The sequence below is a fragment of the Dendrobates tinctorius genome, unplaced genomic scaffold (genome assembly GCF_039654945.1).
Source record: "Dendrobates tinctorius isolate UK_male_01 unplaced genomic scaffold, ASM3965494v1 ptg000054l, whole genome shotgun sequence".
Taxonomy (NCBI): Eukaryota; Metazoa; Chordata; class Amphibia; order Anura; family Dendrobatidae; genus Dendrobates; species Dendrobates tinctorius.
In genome coordinates, this window is record NW_027361722.1 from 15,891,404 (window position 1) to 15,911,981 (window position 20,578).

General features: G+C 44.4%; 2 long non-coding RNA genes across 3 annotated transcripts in view; one reads left to right on the forward strand and one right to left on the reverse strand.

The window, feature by feature from the left end:
* Positions 1-20,578, reverse strand: part of LOC141091516 (uncharacterized) — a 200,423-nt gene that overhangs the window by 158,199 nt on the left and 21,646 nt on the right. The window lies entirely within an intron of this gene.
* Positions 1,469-7,720, forward strand: LOC141091514 (uncharacterized). 2 transcript variants are annotated; one of them, XR_012232529.1, is made up of 3 exons: positions 1,469-1,971; positions 2,960-3,135; positions 7,484-7,720. It is a non-coding gene; the product is annotated as an uncharacterized lncRNA (long non-coding RNA). The 2 variants fall into 2 exon arrangements; XR_012232530.1 differs by lacking the exon at positions 7,484-7,720 and adding an exon at positions 4,394-4,530.

Consider the following 20,578-nt stretch of genomic DNA (forward strand, 5'->3'; position numbering starts at 1 on the left):
CAGTGTCCCAAGCCAGCAGCCGTGGACCTTGTTGGGTAACGTCCTCTCTGTGTTCCCTTGCTCCTATATGGCTGCCTTTTCGACAAAGATAACTGGCTTGTGCCGAGACACCTACAGGTGCCCCTGCCTCTGGCTTGCTAGGCTAGGGGCTGGAACCCCACTGCAACTTGGTCCCTCCACCCAACGCTAGTCAGCGTGGAACGAGTCCCACTGCCAGTATGGTCGCTGCCCCATGCCTCTAGGACCCCTTCTGTCCTCCTGGGAGCTTCCTTCTCCCTCTTCACTTCTCTAACTTTCCCGTCAGCACTCTAACTGACCAGTCCTCTCAGCTCCTTCCTCCAGCTTTCCCTCTGGCTGAAAACTCCTTCAGTTCCTTCTCTGCTCAGCCCAACCTCCTAAGCTCCTCCCCTACTCCTACTCACTCCATCCACCTCCCAACACCCTTTCCTACCCAGCAGGAAGAGACGGAAGAGACTGCTACTGTAGTGTGTGTGGGATGCAGGTGTTAGAGTCCTGGGTGGTGCTCCTTCCTTACCTGAAAGTGGGGTACCACACCTCTGGGTGAGGTGCAGTACCTCTCTGGCGACTGAACCCTCAGAGGCACCATAGATCTCCCTGAGAATCTGCCATCAGGAGTAATGTTAAATGAAAGGAGTTACCAGTCTACCACATGTAATGACTGACAGTCCGATCTCCCGATGTACATGCGTCACACTGATAACTCCTCCTTTCATTTAAAATAAACTTGAGGCAGATTCTCAGGGAAATCTATGTCTGGCCCATAGATCTCAACAGCTCATTTACATATTCAGAAAAACATGGATTTCTCTGGAATAAGACATCAGATCACAGATATCAAGATGTCATTTTACTGAGCTTCCTATGACCTTCATGCCCATAGACGGCTTAGGACCATGGATCTTACTAACAGATTTCCTTTAAAACCTTTGAAAATTCACTGCTATTTAACTTAATTCATTTTTAACCCCCTATCGACGCTGCCTTTTTCCATTTTTGCGCTTTCATTTTTTTTCTCCTCTTTTTTTTTCCAAGAGCTAGAACTTTTTTATTTTTCCATCCTCATAGTCGTATATGGATTTTGTTGCAGGACAAGTTGTAGTTTTAAATCAGGAAATTCACTTTACCATATAATGCTCTGAAAAATTGGGGAAAAAAAATCCAAATGGAGGGAAATTGACTCTTGTGAAAGTTTGGCAGGCTCCTGGAACAATGATCCGGTAGAGTTGGAAAGTATGCCGGAATAATGTGTGGGGAAGATGACTTGACGGACAGACGTGACTGCCAGTAGGAGGGGACGGTTTTTACACCAGAGACGGAGATTGGCAGGATAGAAGGGTGACAGCTAGGAAAGGCAGGATAGGAGGGTGTAGTACTGAGAAGTTGACCACAAGATGGCAGGGGAGAGTAGTGCAGGACTATACACCAGCTTATGGCTCAGGATATGCTTAGTCATGGGGGCGGGGAGATAGGAGCTCGGGAGGGGAATTCCCCAGTGGCAGAGGGGATAAATAGAAGTAGGCGGGGCTCAAGTTTAGTTTAGTCCCGGGAGGCGCTTAGAAGAAGACAGGGAAGAGAGAAGAGCTCGGCCAGGGGACGGACAGAGAAGAGACAGTCAGGGGTGTGGCCCTGACCCGACGGACCACAGGACAGGCAAGGTGACATACCGCAGGACAAGTGAGGCCCCGGGGGTACCGACTGGACGGCGACCTCGGACAGGTGAAGCGCTGGGGGTAGATTGGTCTAGGACAGCCCCCAGTGAAAGATCCGCGAAGTGCGTTACTGGGACTGGAACGAAGGCGCAGGTACCCGGGCCTGGAGACAGTGTGAAGAAGCTGCGGTGCGTGTTTGGTGGTCGTCAGGAGGACGACGAATAAATCCGGAACTGTTACACGTGAAATCTGTCTCTGCCTTATCCTTTGAGTCGCCTGGTGTCTGCAGCGTCCGAACAGGGTAAGCAGTGGTCCACCCCCTCAGTCCCGGCCCCTACCACAAATGCACGCCCGTTTTATGTGACTATTTACTCCTTTTGTCACCACATGAGACGCGGATAACCACGGTCCAACAAAGTTATTATAATTTAACCTAAAAATAAAAGAAAAAAGGCATAAATTCAGAGAATGCTTTCATTTTGATGGCACAATAGGGGGCATATCACATGGAGGACATCCCTTCCTACCTGCACTGTTTACAAAGCAAACTAGTACTTAAAACAAGGCAGCAGGAGACGGAAATGTTTTCTTCAGTTCTGGTGAGAAAAAGAAAATTTTTCTTTTCAACTATTCTTACAACCCATCCCTCTACATGGAAAAAGAGAGCACACCCATAGTTGTTCCTCTTAAAGCAGAACCACCCTTGCTTAAAATATACTTATGGCAAGCGACAGATTCTATCATTTTTTTTTAGCCTCGTGTAAACGCTGCTGTTCTCCTGAATCCGGCGCTGTTTTTCACTTGTTCCTGCGTCCTTCCGTTCCTGAGATATGCCGCCCTTCTTTCCTATATATAAAGCTAGTGTTTTTTAGCCATGTGGGCTTTGTCCTCAACTTTTCTCAGTAGGCCAACGCCCAGTTGGAAAAAAAATGACTAGATTTATATACAGGGTAAAAGTGGCCGTATCTCAGGATCGGAGAGGCGCAAGAACAAAAATAAAACATCCATTGATTCTGGAGAACAGCAGCGTTTACACCAAGTACAATAAAAATTCCATACATGTTTACTGAATAGGAAATGTCAGGTCCTCTTTTACAGGCTATGGAGACCTTTGACCAAAAAAAAAAAAAAAAAAGGATCTAGGGAATGAAAGTCGATTCTTGCCACTAAGGGAATAAACGCGGCTCGTGGGATCATTCGACCAATTTTTCTTTCCGTGTTTGGTATTATAGAGTTTATCGATTCTCATTCAGTATTGAACAATTAATTATTCTGATTTCTTTCCCCAGGTGCTGAAGGTGTTAACCCTAACATAAGTATAAGTTCTGCAGCCTGCTGACAATCCCCCTGCTGACGGTGGACGACTCCTTTAAGAGTGGACTTATTTTAGCTATGGAGCTGCAGAATCCTTGTGGACGGCAGATATTCCAACCATTCACGAGATAAAGTCTCCACGTAGCGAAGGGTAAGAACCAGGACCTCGCCAATCGTCATGTCCGCGTGGTCGCAGGCGTACGGCTCCCAGCTGCCATTTCTGGTAACACCCTTGTTGTTTGCACCGGGGCGGACATAGCATGGGAGCAACCTGAGAAACCGCACAGGGGCCCACAATGTAAAGAGCGCCACAACCACAACCACCTCCAAAGATGAGAACAGTCACATTAATACTCTGTCCTTGCACGGCGGCCTCTTCTGTCTGTATCCGTCCTTGGTTTTCACCGGATCGTTATAAATAACATTAGGACGGATTGTGTCACGGAACATTTCATAAAACACATCCGACGAAAATATCCGATAGATTTATTTCATCCAGGGGAAACTGACTGTTTCCTTTTTTATATTTCCTTAATAAAGGGGTTTTCCAAACAGACAAAAAAAAAAGGAAAAACATCATACCGGTAAATTAGCTTCAGGCTAAGTTCACACTAGGAGTTTTTTCTGTTTTTTTGTGCTTTTTTATGATAATTTCAGCTACATTTTACAGTACCATCAATGCCTATGAGATTTCAGAAATCTCCTGCACACACGTTAGTTTTTTGTCATCAGGATTTTGTGCTTTGCATGGATTTTTGGACACAGAGCATGTCACTTCTTTCAGCGTTTGTTTTTTCAGCATTTTTCACCCATTGACTTAAATGGGTGGTGATAAACGCCAAAATAGCACAGGTATCAGGTTTTGAAGCTTTATTTATTTATTTTTTTTTGCCAGAACTTGATTCTAAGGAATAGGACTTTTTTCAACACTAAACTGTATCAGCATCCTCAAGAGACAAATCTAGCATGCCAAGACCGCCCTAAAAAAAACGCATAAAAGAACAAGGAAAACACGCTTTTTTTTTCTGCAGCTTCTTTCCTGCCAAGAGTTCAGGTTTTTTTTTGTAGAAGAAAACACTGAAAAAACGCCTAGTGTGAACATAGCCTTAGAGAAAAACTTAAAGCCATTGTACTCTAAGACCACAGCTCGCCCCTTTATGCTCTCCTACTAACTATGTAATAAAATTCTCTCCTTAGACTTTTTTTTTTTTTTAGGCGTTTTCAAGCAGAAACTATTTCATTTTTGTAGTTTTTTTCTTTTCCTGAAGAAATTTGCATGAGGTTTTGGATTACGGTAATATTTTTTTCAGCCTCTTGATTGGACAGTGTCTTGTTTGGAGTGGTGTCCCATAGGATCCTCTTCCAAGAAGTGACGTTCACTTTTTTTTTTTTTTTTTTAATCCCACCAGGCACTTTTTAAAACATCTTCAAGGAAAAAAGAAAAAAAGCCCTCCTCGTATAAACTGCAAAGTGGATTTCCCATAGAAATGAACAAGTTTTCCAAGAGTTTTTGAGGGCATGCTCCCACAACGACGACTTCTACGATCATGATTTTTTATTTTTTTTTTGAGTGGACCTGCTAAAAAAAAAAAAATAACCTGGTACAGCTGTATCTAAGTGATCCTGCTGGGGAGACTGAGGGTCCATCGGCCCCTGATCCCGTGATCACATGGTGCCGGCTATACTGGAGTACTGTATACACAAGCAATCATAGAATGGTAGAGTTGGAAGGGACCTCCTGGGCCATCTGGTCCAACCCCCTGCTCAAAGCAGGATTCGCTAAATCATCCCAGTCAGATGTCTGTCCAGCCTCTGTTTGAAGACTTCCATTGAAGGAGAACTCACCACTTCTCGTGGCAGCCTGTTCCACTCATTGATCACTCTGTCAAAAAGTTTTTTCTAATATCTAATCTGTGTCTCCTCCCATTCAGTTTCATCCCATTGCTTCTAGTCTTTCCTTGTGCAAATGAGAATAAAGTTGATCCTTCTACAAAATATAAGAAAAAGAAGAAAATATAATAAAAAGTAAAAGAAAAGAAAAAAAAAGGTTTAAAAAAAGCAAAACTAATGACCCCCGCTTTTTCCCCTGCACATAATGAGTTTATTCGATATCGATGCTTCTACAATCAAAAGAAAAAATAAACCTATAAAAAATTAAAATACCAGAATTGCCATCTTTCAGTCACCATACTGCCCCCAAAATAAAAAGGACATCGCATGTACCCCAAAAATAGTATTAATAAAACCTACAGCTCGACACATAAAAACCAAACTCCAACGACTGAAAAATAAAAAAAAAGTTTTGGGTCTTGGAAAATGGAGACGAAAACTAATTTTTCTATTTTTTTTTTTTTTTTTTTCCAAACGTAAGAATTCTTCAAGCCACTGAAATAAAAATAAAAATACGAGTTCGGTGTCGTTGGAATTGGAAAGATCTGGAGAATCAATTAATGGCGACTACAACTGGTCCTGCGAGAAAACAAAAAATAAGCCCACGTACGGCCGCGTAGATGGAGAAATGAAAAAAGTTGGAAGGAGGAGAAAAAAAAAAAAAAGAAAGATTAAAACCGTTCCCATCCTTAAGGGGTTAGATAGACACAGGGACGTTCGGAGAAATAAAAATTGTTTCTAAAATGACAGAATTTGGTAAATTAATAATTTTTGGACTTTGTTAAATATTGAGAATTACTTTGGCAGTTTTTCAGCCCTGAGCGGGTGCCGCCCCTCTTACTCCCATAGTTACACCCTTGGATTTGACATTTTCTCCTTTTATCTTTACGGTACATCACAGAGAGAGACGCAGAAGTTCCTGTCTCCTTTATCTATTAGGCCATGTTCACACTGTCAGTATTTCGTCAGTTTTTTACATCAGTATTCGTAAGCCAAAACCAGGAGTGGAACAGTCAGAGGAAAAGTATAATAGAAACACGTCACCACTTCTGTATTTATCACCCATTCCTGGTTTTGACTTACAAATACTGATGTAAAATACTGACCAAATACTGAACATGTGAACGTGGCCTTACACAACATTCGGAGTAAGAGTTACAAGAACTATTGCCACCTAACCACAAGTGGCTCTGGGTTACCGGATATCACCTTGTGCTGAATGACGGAGACAGCGTGCCTGCCGAGATAAGGGTGAAGCACAACCGCCATACATGGTGAAGGTGGAGACCAATGACTGCTATCATACTGCAGGACCGAGCCGTCACACCGTACCAGTCAACCAATATTATAATCATTGCCTAAAATCAAGAATAACTTTTTCTGGGTCCCCTATTATGAGAGTTTTTCAGTGTGCCGCCAGTGCTCCTTATTAGAAGGGTTCGGCTTAAAAGTAATGCAGGTGATAAGTTTCTGATTGCTGGCGGATCCACTGCTAAGACCCTCACTGATCCTGAGAGTGGCCCGTTGAGTCCCACATTTGCCCCATCACTCTATTCATTGTCTTTGGGACTGAAAGAGGTAACTAAATCGCTGTACTCGGCTATCTCCGGCAGTCGGGATTATCCTATCAGCAGGTCGTCATCTATTCCTTGGATAGGTATTTGCTGGTATGGTCAAAACTCTTTAAGAGTGTCATTACAATGCGCTCCTTAAAGGGTTTCTCTCTTTTTTTTGTTACATCTTGTGACCACGTCACAGAACCAGTGAGCTCAGTGATTTTTTGCTTGGAATGGCATTGGAATGCTCCACATTGAGTGCCATCAGAATGCTCCACATTGAGTGCCATCAGAGTGCTCCTCATAAAGGCTGTGTGCACACGTTGCGGATTCTGCTGCGGATTTGTCCACGCGGATATATCCGCAGGTCTATCTGCGGATTAGGCTGTGGCTTTCCCCTGCGGTTTGACACCTGTACAATGTAACACATGGCAAACCGCTGCGGAATCCGCACAAAGAAGTGACATGCCGCGGTTCTGAAACCGCAGCAAATCCGCGTGGAAAATTCCGTACCGTCTGCACTGCGGATGTCATTTTCCATAGGCTGAAAGGGTACTGTACAATGCAGCAGAAACTGCTGCGAACCTGCAGGGCCAATTCCACTGCGGATCCGCAGTAGAATCTGCAACGTGTGCACACACCCTAAGGGTGCCATCAGAGTGCTCCACATTAAGAGTGCCATCAGAGTGCTCCACATTAAGAGTGCCATCAGAGTGCTCCACATTAAGAGTGCCATCAGAGTGCTCCACATTAAGAGTGCCATCAGAGTGCTCCACATTAAGAGTGCCATCAGAGTGCTGCTTATGAAATTGCCATCAGAGTGCTCCTCATTAATAGCGCTCCTCATTACGCGTGCCATCCGAATGCCATTACTAAATCATAGTCCGTCTTGACATTTTTGTTCTACATACAATAAAGATCTTTCTTGTTTAAGATTGAAAATAATAGAGCAAACCCCAAATCTCATCCAAAATGTTTTAGGGGGTTGGTTAATAGAGAATCCTTTTGGATTTCCAAGCCAGTGATCAGCTGCAGCCTGGTCTTCTTCTTCAGGTCCAATCCATATGAAGGTGAGGACAGTGACGCCAGTGCTGATGGGCCCCGGGCACCAAGTGTCCCAACACCGCAGAAGAGCCTCGGGACCGCGACAGCTGGCACTGTGGAAATAGCACCAGGACGGGAGGCGAGTATAGGGTTTATTATTTTATCGGGGGCAATCATTTAGTTCAAGAAAGGGTTATCCCAGTAGTGCACAACCCCTTTAAGAGTGCCATTAGAATTCTCCATTTTGCCAATATCAATAGAATGCTTAATAACATTACGATCAGTAACAGTACAGTAAGTACGTCTCCTTTAACCCCTTCATGACCTTGTGATTTTCCAGTTTTCCTCTTTTGTTTTTTTCCGCCCCTTATTCCAACACCCATAACTTGTTTATTGTTCTGTCCCCATAGCCGTATGTGCTTGTTTTTTGCAGTACGAGTTGTTCGCCGTCACTACACTGCTGGCACAACATGCACACCATAACATAGGTCTGGGGGGTGACTGGTCGTGGAGGCCCCTCAGGGTCATTCATGTATGTGGAGCGCCCTCACACAGCAGGGCCGTTGGGTACTCGGTACCGGGCCAGTTGATCTTCTCAACGGGGGTGTCACGGCAGCAGTGACCCGGTCCGTGGCCCTGGGGCTCCATTGCAAAAGGGGTTGTTTCAGTGTGTTAATGGTGGTGAAAGTTTATAAGTGATTTGTGACGCCACCTGTGGTGTTCGGCAATAGAGATGTAAGCCGACGCTGCAGACAGATCCTCTGGGACAGATGGAGTGGTGCAGCAGTGATGTTATAGCCCTCCACAGGCAGGGCTGTAGTCCCAGGGCAGAGTAGATGAAGTGACACTTAGATGGTGTAGTGTCAGGCGCAAGGGATGTGGCAGTGCTGGGCAGGTTGACGCAGGAATAAGTGGAGGACACCAGGGCGTGTAGTTCCAAAGCTTTACTCACAGTTTGTTGCAGGTACAGGTGCCTGCATCCGTGCCATGTCCTCCGTGTCAGGAGCTCAGCCAACTTCCAGGCAAGATGAAGTACTCCGTTCCAACACTCCGCCAACATATGTGCCTTTCTGAACGTCTCCTCTTATAGCGCCTTTGAATGAAGTACTCCTAGTACTGAGTTACACTGGAGTTCCTCCTGTCAGATGATCCTATGAACTCTACTTGTACGGCAGACAGCTGTAGCCTGCTTCGGGGACTCCTTGCTACTGAGTCCCGGCTCACTAATATGTTGCTGTTGTGCCCCCAAGTCTTGCGTGGGAATAAAGTGGTCACTACTTCTATTCCTCCGGTGTCTGCTGCAGGACCATTAGTATCTGTACAACCGCGGGGACCGGACCCCGGCCTTGCGCTTAGAACTTGAAAAGGGTTCTCTTCTCCTTATGTTCCGTGCTAATCCTTCTTTTCAATGGAGAATCAAGCTTGGTTTCTCTGTCTCTTTCCTGTGCCAGCAGACCCAGATCACTGTGGCCTGCTGCAGCACTTCTTTCTTCCATCCCTCTCCCGGGGATCTTCTCTTTCTCACACTCCGTCCTTCTACATCCTCACTCACTGACTGAATGAAAGACTGACAGACTGACTCAACTCTTCCCGCTCTTTTGTGCGAACTAAACTCCACCCACCTCCCAGCACGTTTTGTGTTCCAAGCAGGGAGCCACCAAGGGGTGCTATGCTACACTCCAAGCAGGGAGCCGCCGAAGGTGCTTTGCTACACTACTATGTTGTGTGGGATGCAGGTGTTGGAGTGTGGTCAGGTGTCTCCACCTTACCTGGATGGTGGGGTACCACACCTCAGGAGGAGGTGCAGTACCTCTGTGGCGACTGAACCCTCAGGGGTGCCACATGTCTGGTACCTGCATAAGACCTGCTGCTCTCCGACAGAAGTTTCTTTAGTCAGTGCCCCTAAGCAGAGGTTCAGCTGGATGCAGACTTAGACTGGCCCACGGGTGAACAGGTGAATCCCCCGGTGGGCCCCCTACTCCCCTATATGAGCAGTAGCTGGCTCTATACACTTGGTTCATTATATACAGATAAGGCAACATCTCAGCCTTCATTTACCAAACCACCCAGTATATTATTATATAGAAGCAGAGGTAAATGTGTGAATGAGGGCAACGTAATGTTTGCATTTTGCTCAACATTGAGCCCTCAGAGTCAATCTTGCTGGTGAGCTCTTGACACTCCGGACTGACACTGGCTGGATGTCTTGGAACATGAACTGAAACACTCTGTACCCAGGAATCAGAACGTTCAGTACTGGGAAAAGGAGATAGTATAGTCTCCTCACCTTGGCATGTCACTCTCCACAAGTAAGAAACGTTACCCCTTGGATCCCGGTCAGACGCCTCTCACCTAGCCAACCAGATCTATGATTGTATGTACTTTACTCATCCTCCCCTGGTCCAGCACAGAGTACACGCCGCTATTCCCAGTGTCTGTTATTGTCTGCAGCGCTGACGGCCAAGTTGACAGCACAGTCCGCTCAGAGCCACTGATTGGCTGCAGTGCTGTCAATGCAATGATATAATTGTCTAATAATTGTTTTCTATGTGGCCAGGTGAAGTGTTTGTGTTGCGGTGAATGTTCGTGTAGGACGTGGCTATGACCCTCCGTGTGGTGGGACGCTGGTGCTGTGTGTTGTACTTTTACGCTACGTACGTCTTGTAGCCTACGTTGCCTCTCAGATCTTCGTCTGTTTGTGTAATAAGATATTTTCTGAAAAGTTGTCCGCAGTTCGACTCTTACAGATGGGAAATAGATCTCCTTTGCGCGGAGGAGACTGAATGCTCACAGCCTCCTTAGAATAATATTTTGTTCCCGTTATTTTCCTAATTTTAATTTTCTGGTTTTTAGTTTCCTTAACCCCTCACTGCAAAAGGAAGAAGCAAAAATGTCCTGGTCCCACACAACAGAATAACATTTTACAAGCTGATCGGAAAATTTCAAGCAGCATTCTCAAGACTGAAAGTTACCCTTATCACTGTGGGAGGGGGCTGACCACAGGGACCCCCACTGTTCTCAAGAAAGGAGCCCAGAAGAGCACATTGTGAATGGAGCAGAGGTCAATCATGCTCACTGCCACCGCTTTCATTCTTATGGGAGTGCCAGAGATTACTGGGAGGAGTCACAGATTAGAGATTAGAAAAAACTTTTTGACAATGAAGGTGATCAATGAGTGGAACAGGCTGCCACGAGAAGTGGTGAGTTCTCCTCCAATGGAAGTGGGACGCCCTCACACCCAGGGCAGTTTCCCAGCACGTTTCGTGTTCCAAGCAGGGAGCCACCAATGGGTGCTTTGCTATACTCCAAGCAGGGAGCCGCCGAAGGTGCTTTGCTACACTACTATGTGGTGTGGGGTGCAGGTGTTGGAGTGTGGTCAGGAGTCTCCACCTTACCTGGATGGTGGGGTACCACACCTCAGGAGGAGGTGCAGTACCTCTGTGGAGACTGAACCTCAGGGGCGCCACAGAAGTCTTTGGCCAGACATCTGTCTGAGATGGTTTAGTGACTCCTGCTTTTAGCAGAATGTTGGACCAGATGGCCCAACTCTGCCATTCTATGGCTGACTGCAGTGTTTTGCAAATCTTCTGCACTCCCAAAAAAATGAATGAAGCAGCATTGTGCATGATCCTAAATTTCAGAGTTTTGAGGCCATCTAAGACTCTCCCAGTAAAGCTAATTACAGACAGAGTATTTTTTTTTAAGATGGTCAAAAACAACAACTCTTCTAATGGAAACGACTTCTTCTTTGGATACATGCACACCACGTCTTTTACAGGCAGATTCCACCTAGAATTCTCCTAAAAAACGTTCCGCATAAGTGTGAAGGTGGAGTAAATGGTGTAATATCTCTTTAAATGTATGAAAATATGCTGCCCCATCATTGACTGACAGCTTTTTCATCTACACTCTGCATAGGCTGAAAGCTTCCAGTTAGTGGTGTGTGCCAGGGCTAGCCATAGGTCATGAATATACTGTAGAGGACTTTATGTATGGCAGGAGCGCATCATTGAGAAGACTAGCAGAGCAGTAGCAGAGTTTTGCAAAAACAAAAATCCCAGTGGAATCAGGGTCTCTGCCCCTACATTATGCAGGAAAAACTGAGTGACAGACTGTTTTTAGAGGGGGTGTAAGGTTGGTTCCAATTTTGCAGAGAAACCTTACCATACAGTATATCTTTTTATTACCCTACACTCTGAAAATCCTTAGGCAAGGTTCACATATCACATATTTGTTGCAGATTTTACACTTAGATTTCTAAATGGAAAAACAAAGTATTTCTGCATCTAAAATCCATGGCTGTGTTTTAATTCGTCACCATCAGGGGAGAAAAGGGAAACACCCATGCGGTTCGGTGATAGATACCCAGTTATTTCCCGGGGGCATAACTTTGGAACGGAGCATCACAGAACAAAAAGAAAAACTGTTCCAGAATTAGTGGAACAGCAGCAGATGGAAGAGGTACTCAGATTAAATAAAAAAAATCTAGAAATAAATGTTATTTCCTCCAGAAATAAATGTAAATATGTAAAAAATTAATAATAAAAACAACAAAATTGACATTCGTATTCTGCCTTAAAAAAATGGAATGGAAAGCGATGAAAATCCTGTGTATATCCCAACATGGTACTGATAAAAACTTAAGCAGTTCACGTGACAAAAAAAAAAGTCACAGAAGATGGTGACACACACACCAAATTTGTGTTTTTTAAAATTTTACAACTTCTTAGGGCAGCGGTTATAACACTGACCCACAGAATAAAGGAACCAGGTGGTCATGTATATACCGCAATGTGAATGTCTTAAAAACTAAACCCCCAAAAAATGATGGTGGAATCGCTATTTATTTCTATTTTCCAATAAATTATATCTAAAAGGAAAAAAAAAAGTAAAACAAGCCGTCATGAGGCTGGGACAATGAAAAAGTAAAGTAACAAAAATGATGGGTCTTGGAACGTGAGTATGAAAAAACAAGGGAAAAAAATAGCCACGATGGGAAGGGGTTAAACCTCTTCTTTTCACATCTAGTTATATTTAGCTTTTGTCTTTGCAGGAAGCATAATTACAAATTACAAGATATTCTGGGCTATAAAGACGTGGGCTGCAGTAAAAAAAAAGCCAAGTATGTGGTAAACTGCCAGGCACAACATTAAAAGAAGAGCGGAGGAGCGGCAGGGACCCGGCATTGTCTTCCTGCGACACTCCAGGCAAAACTGCACCACTTTAATCTGAGAAGTTTGATGTAGTGTGATCTGCAATGTTTGCCATCATTTCATTCTATGCCGAGGCGCCCTTGGGGGAAAAGGCCCATCTGGCCACAAGGTGACGTCTCTATCGCTTCCCTATGGCAGTAATAATAACAGAGCTCAGTGAGGGGCAGCTGATATGTAATAATTATGCTTCTATTCCCACCTCTTCGGGGCCGCCAGGACTGGAGGTACTGTAGGGAATTGCAGGTTACCTTTTTCTCATTCTATTCTACCTTTGTACTACAAGTATAACTGTGTTTCTGGTTGTTAGTGTCACACACAACAGGGATGGTGCCAGGTGGGGACTGGGCAATTGCCTGGGGCTTCTAGGGTCCCCCAGTGAGACTTAACACAGTGGCAACTTTAGTGGGCCAGTCAGTCTGTGACCCACATACTTTACAAACTAGAAACTGCACTGATAATGCCCTTCCTGTATTACCAGTTGTGAGGCAGTGACCCCTGTTACAGCTAGGGGGCGCTGTGTGTTCTCTCCAGGATATGCACGGAGGCGTATTGAGGCTATGTGCACGGTGGAGTATGAGGTCCATAGGTGTGCATGGCAGTCACGGGCGACTGCAATGCAGACTGGTAATAAAAGTGTTAGTCTTGGACATGTCAGTGTCCAAGACAGAGGTACAGAAAACCTGCTCTGGATGTTGTGTGTGATGCAGACTGCAGGATAGTAGTTTGTGTGGTCTGGTTCATTCCAGATCCAGATTTTCTATGTGGCTGAAAGCCACAGGTTTCTGTGATAAAAGCCCTGCAGGAAAGGGTTAGTGAGTGCCGAGTAAGTCTGAGGAGTCTCAGGTGTGTCAGGGCCCGAGGGAGCTGGTGCTTGTTGCTGTGCAGAGCAGTTGGTGTGCAGAGCACAGGACAGAGCGGAGCCAATAGGCCTGGCACCCACAGCTTACAGAGTGGTGCTGCCATCCACGGTGACTGGAACCGGATGCGGATATCCTGTGCCCGAATAAAGGACTAGAGTGTGTAGTGACTGCAATCTAAAGGATGCTGGGTACTATATAATGCTATGAACTGGTGTGAAGTGAAAGCTGATAATATGCACTTAAGTTATTTGCATTTGTGCAGATTGGAACCTTTTCTGTGTGAAGATAACACATTAAAGAGACTTTTATGTTTTAAGTTTGTGGGTCACTGCCTCCACTGTGTACGGTGCTACCGCTGCCTCACACAGTGCAGTTTCTGAAGTTAGAAGTGTAGAATGGCCTTTGGTACAATAGTTATGTGATCAATGGTCCTTCATCTTGTGAGAGTATGGACAAACTGAAAAGGAGGAGAGAGTCTAGCATGTCCTCTACACTGTGTGTGTGCAACAGTGTTTGTAGCATGGAGTGTGTCTGTAACATACACTGTGTAGCATGGAGGGTGTGAGTATAACATGCACTGTGTGTAGCATGGAGTGTATGTGTAACATACAGTGTGTGTAGCATGGTGTGTGTGAGTATAACATACTGTGTGTAACATGGAGTGTATGTGTATAATATACAAAAGATTATTAAAGAAACCCGCTCTCGACCCATCCTGCACAAACAGCTACAGACCAGTCTCCAATCTCCCCTTCATCTCTAAACTTTTGGAGCGCCTAGTCTACTCCCGCCTTACCCGTTACCTCTCCCCTCACTCCCTCCTACACCCTTCACAGTCCGGTTCTTGCCCCCTACATTCGACTGAAACTGCACTCATCAAAGTGACCAATGACCTTCTGACAGCAAAATGTAATGGTGACCACTCTCTGCTCATTCTTCTTGACCTATCTGCAGCTTTCGACACTGTTGACCACCATCTCCTACTCTCTAGGCTCCAGTCACTAGGCATTAAGGACACTGCTCTCTCCTGGTTCTCTTCCTATCTCTCTGACCGCTCCTTCGGTGTTTTGTTCTCTGGCTCCACATCGTCTCCTCTTCCTCTCACTGTTGGGGTACCTCAGGGCTCAGTCCTTGGCCCCCTTCTCTTCTCGCTCTACATGGCCCCAATTGGACAGACCATCAGCAGATTTGGCTTTCAGTACCATCTTTATGCTGATGACACACAACTATACACGTTAACCCCGGACCTTACCCCCACTGTACTACAGAACGCCAGTGACTGTCTGTCCGCAGTCTCCAATATCATGTCCACCCTCTATCTGAAACTCAACCTTTCCAAAACTGAACTTCTTCTGCTCCTGCCATCTACTAACCTCCTTAAATCTGACATTTTTCTCTCCGTGGGTGGCACCAAAATAACACCCCGGCAGCAGGCGCGCTGTCTGGGTGTTACGTTTGACACCGATCTCTCCTTCACCTCCCATATACAATCTCTTGCCCGCTCTTGCCGCTTACACCTAAAGAACATCTCTAGAATCCGCCCTTTTGTCACCATGGAAACAACAAAATCACTCACTGTCGCCCTGATCCACTCCCGCCTGGATTACTGTAACACTCTATTAATTGGCCTCCCACTCAATTGACTTTCCCCGCTGCAGTCCATCCTTAATGCAGTAGCCAGGGTCATCCATCTGGCTAATCAGTACTGGTACGCGTCCGCTCTTTGCCAGTCGTTACACTGGCTGCCCATTCACTACAGGATCCAATTCAAAGTACTGTACTTGTTCTCACCCACAAAGCTCTCCACAGTGCGGCACCCCCTTACATCTCCTCCCTCATTTCTATCAGCCTAGCCGACCGCTGCACTCTGCAAACCACTTTTGACTAACCTCTGCACTAATCCGTACTTCCCACTCCCGCCTCCAAGACTTCTCCCATGTTGCGCCAATCCTCTGGCATACTCTACCCCAAGAAATTAGGACCAGCCACAACTTGCAGTTTTAGGTGCTCCCTCAAAACACATCTGTTCAGAGCAGCCTATCACGTTCACTAATCAAAGTCATTCTATGTGTAAGTGTGCGTGCGTAGCCCATTCACTATCTCCATCCATCCCTCACTCCCTCAAGATGGCTGGACCTTCATTGTAAATACAAACCTGTTGTCAGGAACCCCGCACTGAGCTTGCTCACTGAGCCAGTGCATGTGTCCTGAGTAGAGTGAACTGTGTTCAAAGATACCTGTGGAGCGGGCAGCAGCAGAATAGGTGCGTACCTCAGAACAGCAGGACCTGAAGCACGTGACTGCTGGGGGCGTGGCCTAAACTCCAGAGAGTTAGGAGCTGCAAGAGAACTCCTAGCAGGGTAACTGCGAGACAAAGTTACCAAGGGGCATAGACAGGGAGGATAGTCAGGAGTCGGACGTAGCCAATGAGTCACACACAGAGATAGCTGCAAGGTACAAGAGGGGCGAGCAGAGAGCAGTCAGATCACAGGCAATGAGTCATACACAGAGAGTGTAGCACAGTACAGAATCAGCAGGCAAACTCACAACGGGGAACAGAACCGGGTCAGAACCATATAATCAAGCTATAATAACGAACAGGCACAGGCACACAGAGCTCAGCACACTTGGCCAAAGGCAAAAGTATAATTGGCAGGGATTGGAGCTTCCCAGGGGTTTAAGAAGCTCTCCTAGAACCAGAAAGGGGCCACAATCTTTAACCCCAGGTGTGCAGGTCAAAACCTGCACTGAGCTCCAGACATTAACCCCTGACGTGCAGCTCAAAAACCTGCACTGGGATCATGACACCTGTACATTGTATCTCCCCCACCTCATTGTAGATTAAAGCTCTCATGAGCAGGGCAGTCTTATTTTGTTTTAATCATTGTATTATTGTTAACGTTGTTACTTATGACTGTATTACATAGTAACATAGTTTTGAAGGCTGAAGGAAGACCTTATGTCCATCTAGTTCAGCCTATTTTTAGTGCAGCTGTTCTGCATTGTTGATCCTGGGGAAGGCAAAAAACCCACAGAGTAGAAGCCAATTTTCTCCATAGGGAAAAAAATTCCTTCCCCTAAGCTGGGTATTGTTTGAAACTGTTTAACAGTAAAGCGCTGACGAATATGTTGCGCTATATAAATAAAGATTATTATTATATGTAACATGCACTGTGTGTAGCATGGAGTATGTGAGTATAACATGCACTGTGTGTAGCATGGAGTATGTGAGTATAACATACAGTGTGTGTAGCATGGAGTGTGTGTGTTGTGACAGTCACTGGTGAATTGATGGAGGGGAGATACATGTCACTTCACATGATCACGTCAGTGATGTAAAACTAGAATAGTATCCTCCAGCACACTGCGTGTTGGGACAGTATACATAAAGTTATATAATGGGATGGTTTTAGTGGACATTCATAGAGCAGGAGGGAGAATGTCCACGAAGCTCCTCCTGAAAAACTGCCAGGACCTGTGTGATGTCAGAATCATGTGATCTGTCACATGATGGAGGAGTCACAATGTCAGGGCTTAAATGGCTGACTGTATACTATGAGTTATTTTTAATGGTTTCAACACTCCAATTAATTATTTTACTAATTATTGATATGGTTTAATATATATATATATATATATATATATATATATATATATATATATATATATATATATATATATATCCTTCTAATCTCCTTGAACCTTCCCAGAAGGTCTTTGAATCGTGTTCAACCGGATGGTCAAACTGTCCAAGCAGTGAAAATAAACTGGTTACATGCTACAATCTTGATGCTTAGCTGCTAAAACAAAGAAGTCTTTTGAATTTCAAAGATAACAGTACTCTAATCAGTACTTTCCCAGGGATTTTATCCTGTTAACTATATGTTAGGTAGATACTGTTTAACCCCTTCACCCCCAAGGGTGGTTTGCACGTTCATGACCGGGCCAATTTTTACAAATCTGACCACTGTACCTTTATGAGGTCATAACTCTGGAACGCTTCCATGGATCCCGGTAATTCTGACTTTGTTTTCTCGTGACATATTGTACTTCATGTTAGTGGTAAAATTTCATTGATATAACTTGCGTTTATTTGTGAAAAAAATGGAAATTTGGCAAAAATTTTGAAAATTTCGCAATTTTCCAACTTTGAATTTTTATGCCCTTAAATCACAGAGATACGGCACACAACAAACTTGATAACTAACATTTCCAACATGTTTACTTTACATCAGCACAATTTTGGAACCAAAATTTTTTTTTGTTAGGAAGTTATAACGGTTAAAAGTTGACCAGCGATTTCTCATTTTTACAACACCATTTTATTTTTAGGACCACATCACATTTGAGGTCACTTTGAGGGGTCTATATGATAGAAAATACCCAAAAGTGACACCATTCTAAAAACTGCACCCCTTAAGGTGCTCAAAACCACATTCAAGAAGTTTATTAACCCTTTAGGTGCGTCACAGGAATTTTTTTGAATATTTAAAAAAAAATGAACATCTAACTTTTTTTCACAAAAAAAATACTTCAGGTTCAATTTTTTTTATTTTACCAAGGGTAACAGGAGAAATTGGACTGCAAAAGTTATTGTGCAATTTGTCCTGAGTACGCTGATACCTGATTTGTGGGCGGGAACGACTGTTTCGGCGCATGGCAGAGCTCAGAATGGAAGGAGCGCCGTTTGACTTTTTCAATGCAAAATTGGCTGGAATTCAGATCGGACGCCATGTCACGTTTGGAGAGTCCCTGATGTACCTAAACAGTGGAAACCCCCTACAAGTGACCCCATTTTGGAAACTAGACCCCCCAAGAAACTTATCTAGATATGTGGTGAGAACTTTGAACCCACAAGGGCTTTACAGAAGTTTATAACGTACAGCGGTACAATTAAAAAAACATATTTTTTCCACAAAAATGATCTTTTCACCCCAATTTTTATTTTCCCAAGGGTAACAGGACCCTAAAAGTTATTGTGCAATTTGTCCTGAGTACGCTGATACCCCACATGTGGGGTAAACCACTATTTGGGCGCATGGCAGAGCTTGGAAGGGAATCAGCGCCATTTGACGTTTTTGGCTGGAATTGAGATCGGACACCATGTCGCGATTGGAAAACCCCTGATGTACCAAAACAGTGGAAACCTCCCACAAATGACACCATTTTGGAAACTAGACCCCCTAAGGAACTTATCTAGATGTGTGGTGAGCACTTTGAACCCCCCAGTGCTTCACAGAAGTTTATAACGCCCGGGCGTGAAAATAAAAAATTCGTATTTTTTCCACAAACATGATCTTTTTGTCCCCAATTTTTTTATTTTCCCAAGGGTACCAGGAGAAATTGAACCCCAAAAGTTGTTGTCCAATTTGTCCTGTGTACGCTGACACCCCATATGTGGGAGAAAACTACTGTATGGACACACGTCGGGGCTCGGAAGGGAAGTAGTGACGTTTTGGAATGCAGACATTGATGGAATAGTCTGCGGGTGTCATGTTGCCTTTGGAGAGCCCCTAATGTACCTAAACAGTGGAAACCCCCCCACAAATGACCCCATTTTGAAAACTAGACCCCCTAAGGAACTTATCTAGATGTGAGGTGAGCACTTTGAACCCCCAAGGGCTTCACAGAAGTTTATAATGCCAGGGCATGAAAATAAAAAAATCGTATTTTTTCCACAAACATGATCAATTAGTCCCCAATTTTTTTATTTTCCCAAGGGTAACAGGAGAAATTGAACCCCAAAAGTTGTTGTCCAATTTGTCCTGAGTACACTGACACCCCATATGTGGGAGAAAACTACTGTATGGACACACGTCAGGGCTCGGAAGGGAAGTAGTGACGTTTTGGAATGCAGACTTTGATGGAATGGTCTGCGGGTGTCATGTGCGTTTGGAGAGCCCCTGATGTACCTAAACTATTGAAACTCCCCACAAGTGACCCCATTTTGGACACTAGACCCCCCACGGAACTTATCTAGATGTGTGGTGAGCACTTTGAACCCCCAAGTGCTTCACAGAAGTTTATAACGCTCGGACGTGAAAATAAAAAAATCATTTTTTTCCACAAAAATGATATTTTTGCCCCCAATTTTTTATTTTCCTAAGGGTAACAGGAGAAATTGGACCCCAAAAATTGTTTTGCAATTTGTCCTGAGTAGGCTGATACCCTACATGTGGGGGTAAAACACTGTTTGGGCGCATGGCAGAGCTTGGAAGGGAAGGAGCACCATTTGACTTTTTCAACTCAGAATTGGCTGGAATTGAGATCAGACGCAATGTTGCATTTGGAGAGCCCCTGATGTGCCCAAACAGTGGAAACCCCCAATTCTAACTCCAACCCGAACCCCAACACACCCCTAACCCTAATCTCAGCCCTAACCCTAGCCCTAGCCCTAACCCTAACCCTAGCCCTAATGAAAAAATGGAAATAAATACATTTTTTTTATTTTATTATTTTTCCCTAACTAAGGGGGTGATAACGGGGGGTTTGATTTACTATTTATGGCGGTTTTTATATTTGGCAGCTGTCGCACGCTAAAACACGCTTTTTATTGTAAAAATAGTTTTTGCATCACCACATATTGAGAGCTATAATTTTTCCGTATTTTGACCCACTGAGTCATGTGAGGTCTTATTGTTTGCGGGACGAGTTGACGTTTTTATTGATACCATTTTCGGGCACATGACATTTTTTGATCGCTTTTTATTCCGATTTTGGGGACGCATTATGAACAAAAACCAGCGTTTCATGAATTTCTTTTGGGGGGGTGCGTTTACACCATTCTGCGTGCGGTAAAATTGATAAAGCGGTTTTATTCTTCGGGTCAGTACGGTTACAGCGATACCTCATTTAGGTCGTTTTTTTATGTTTTTGTCGGTTTTATGCAATGAAAACTATTTTATATAAAAAATAATTATTTTTACATCGCTTTATTCTGCGAGCTATAACTTTTTTATTTTTTCGCTGATGATGCTGTGTGATGGCTCGTTTTTTGCGGGACAAGATGACGTTTTCAGCGGTACCATGGA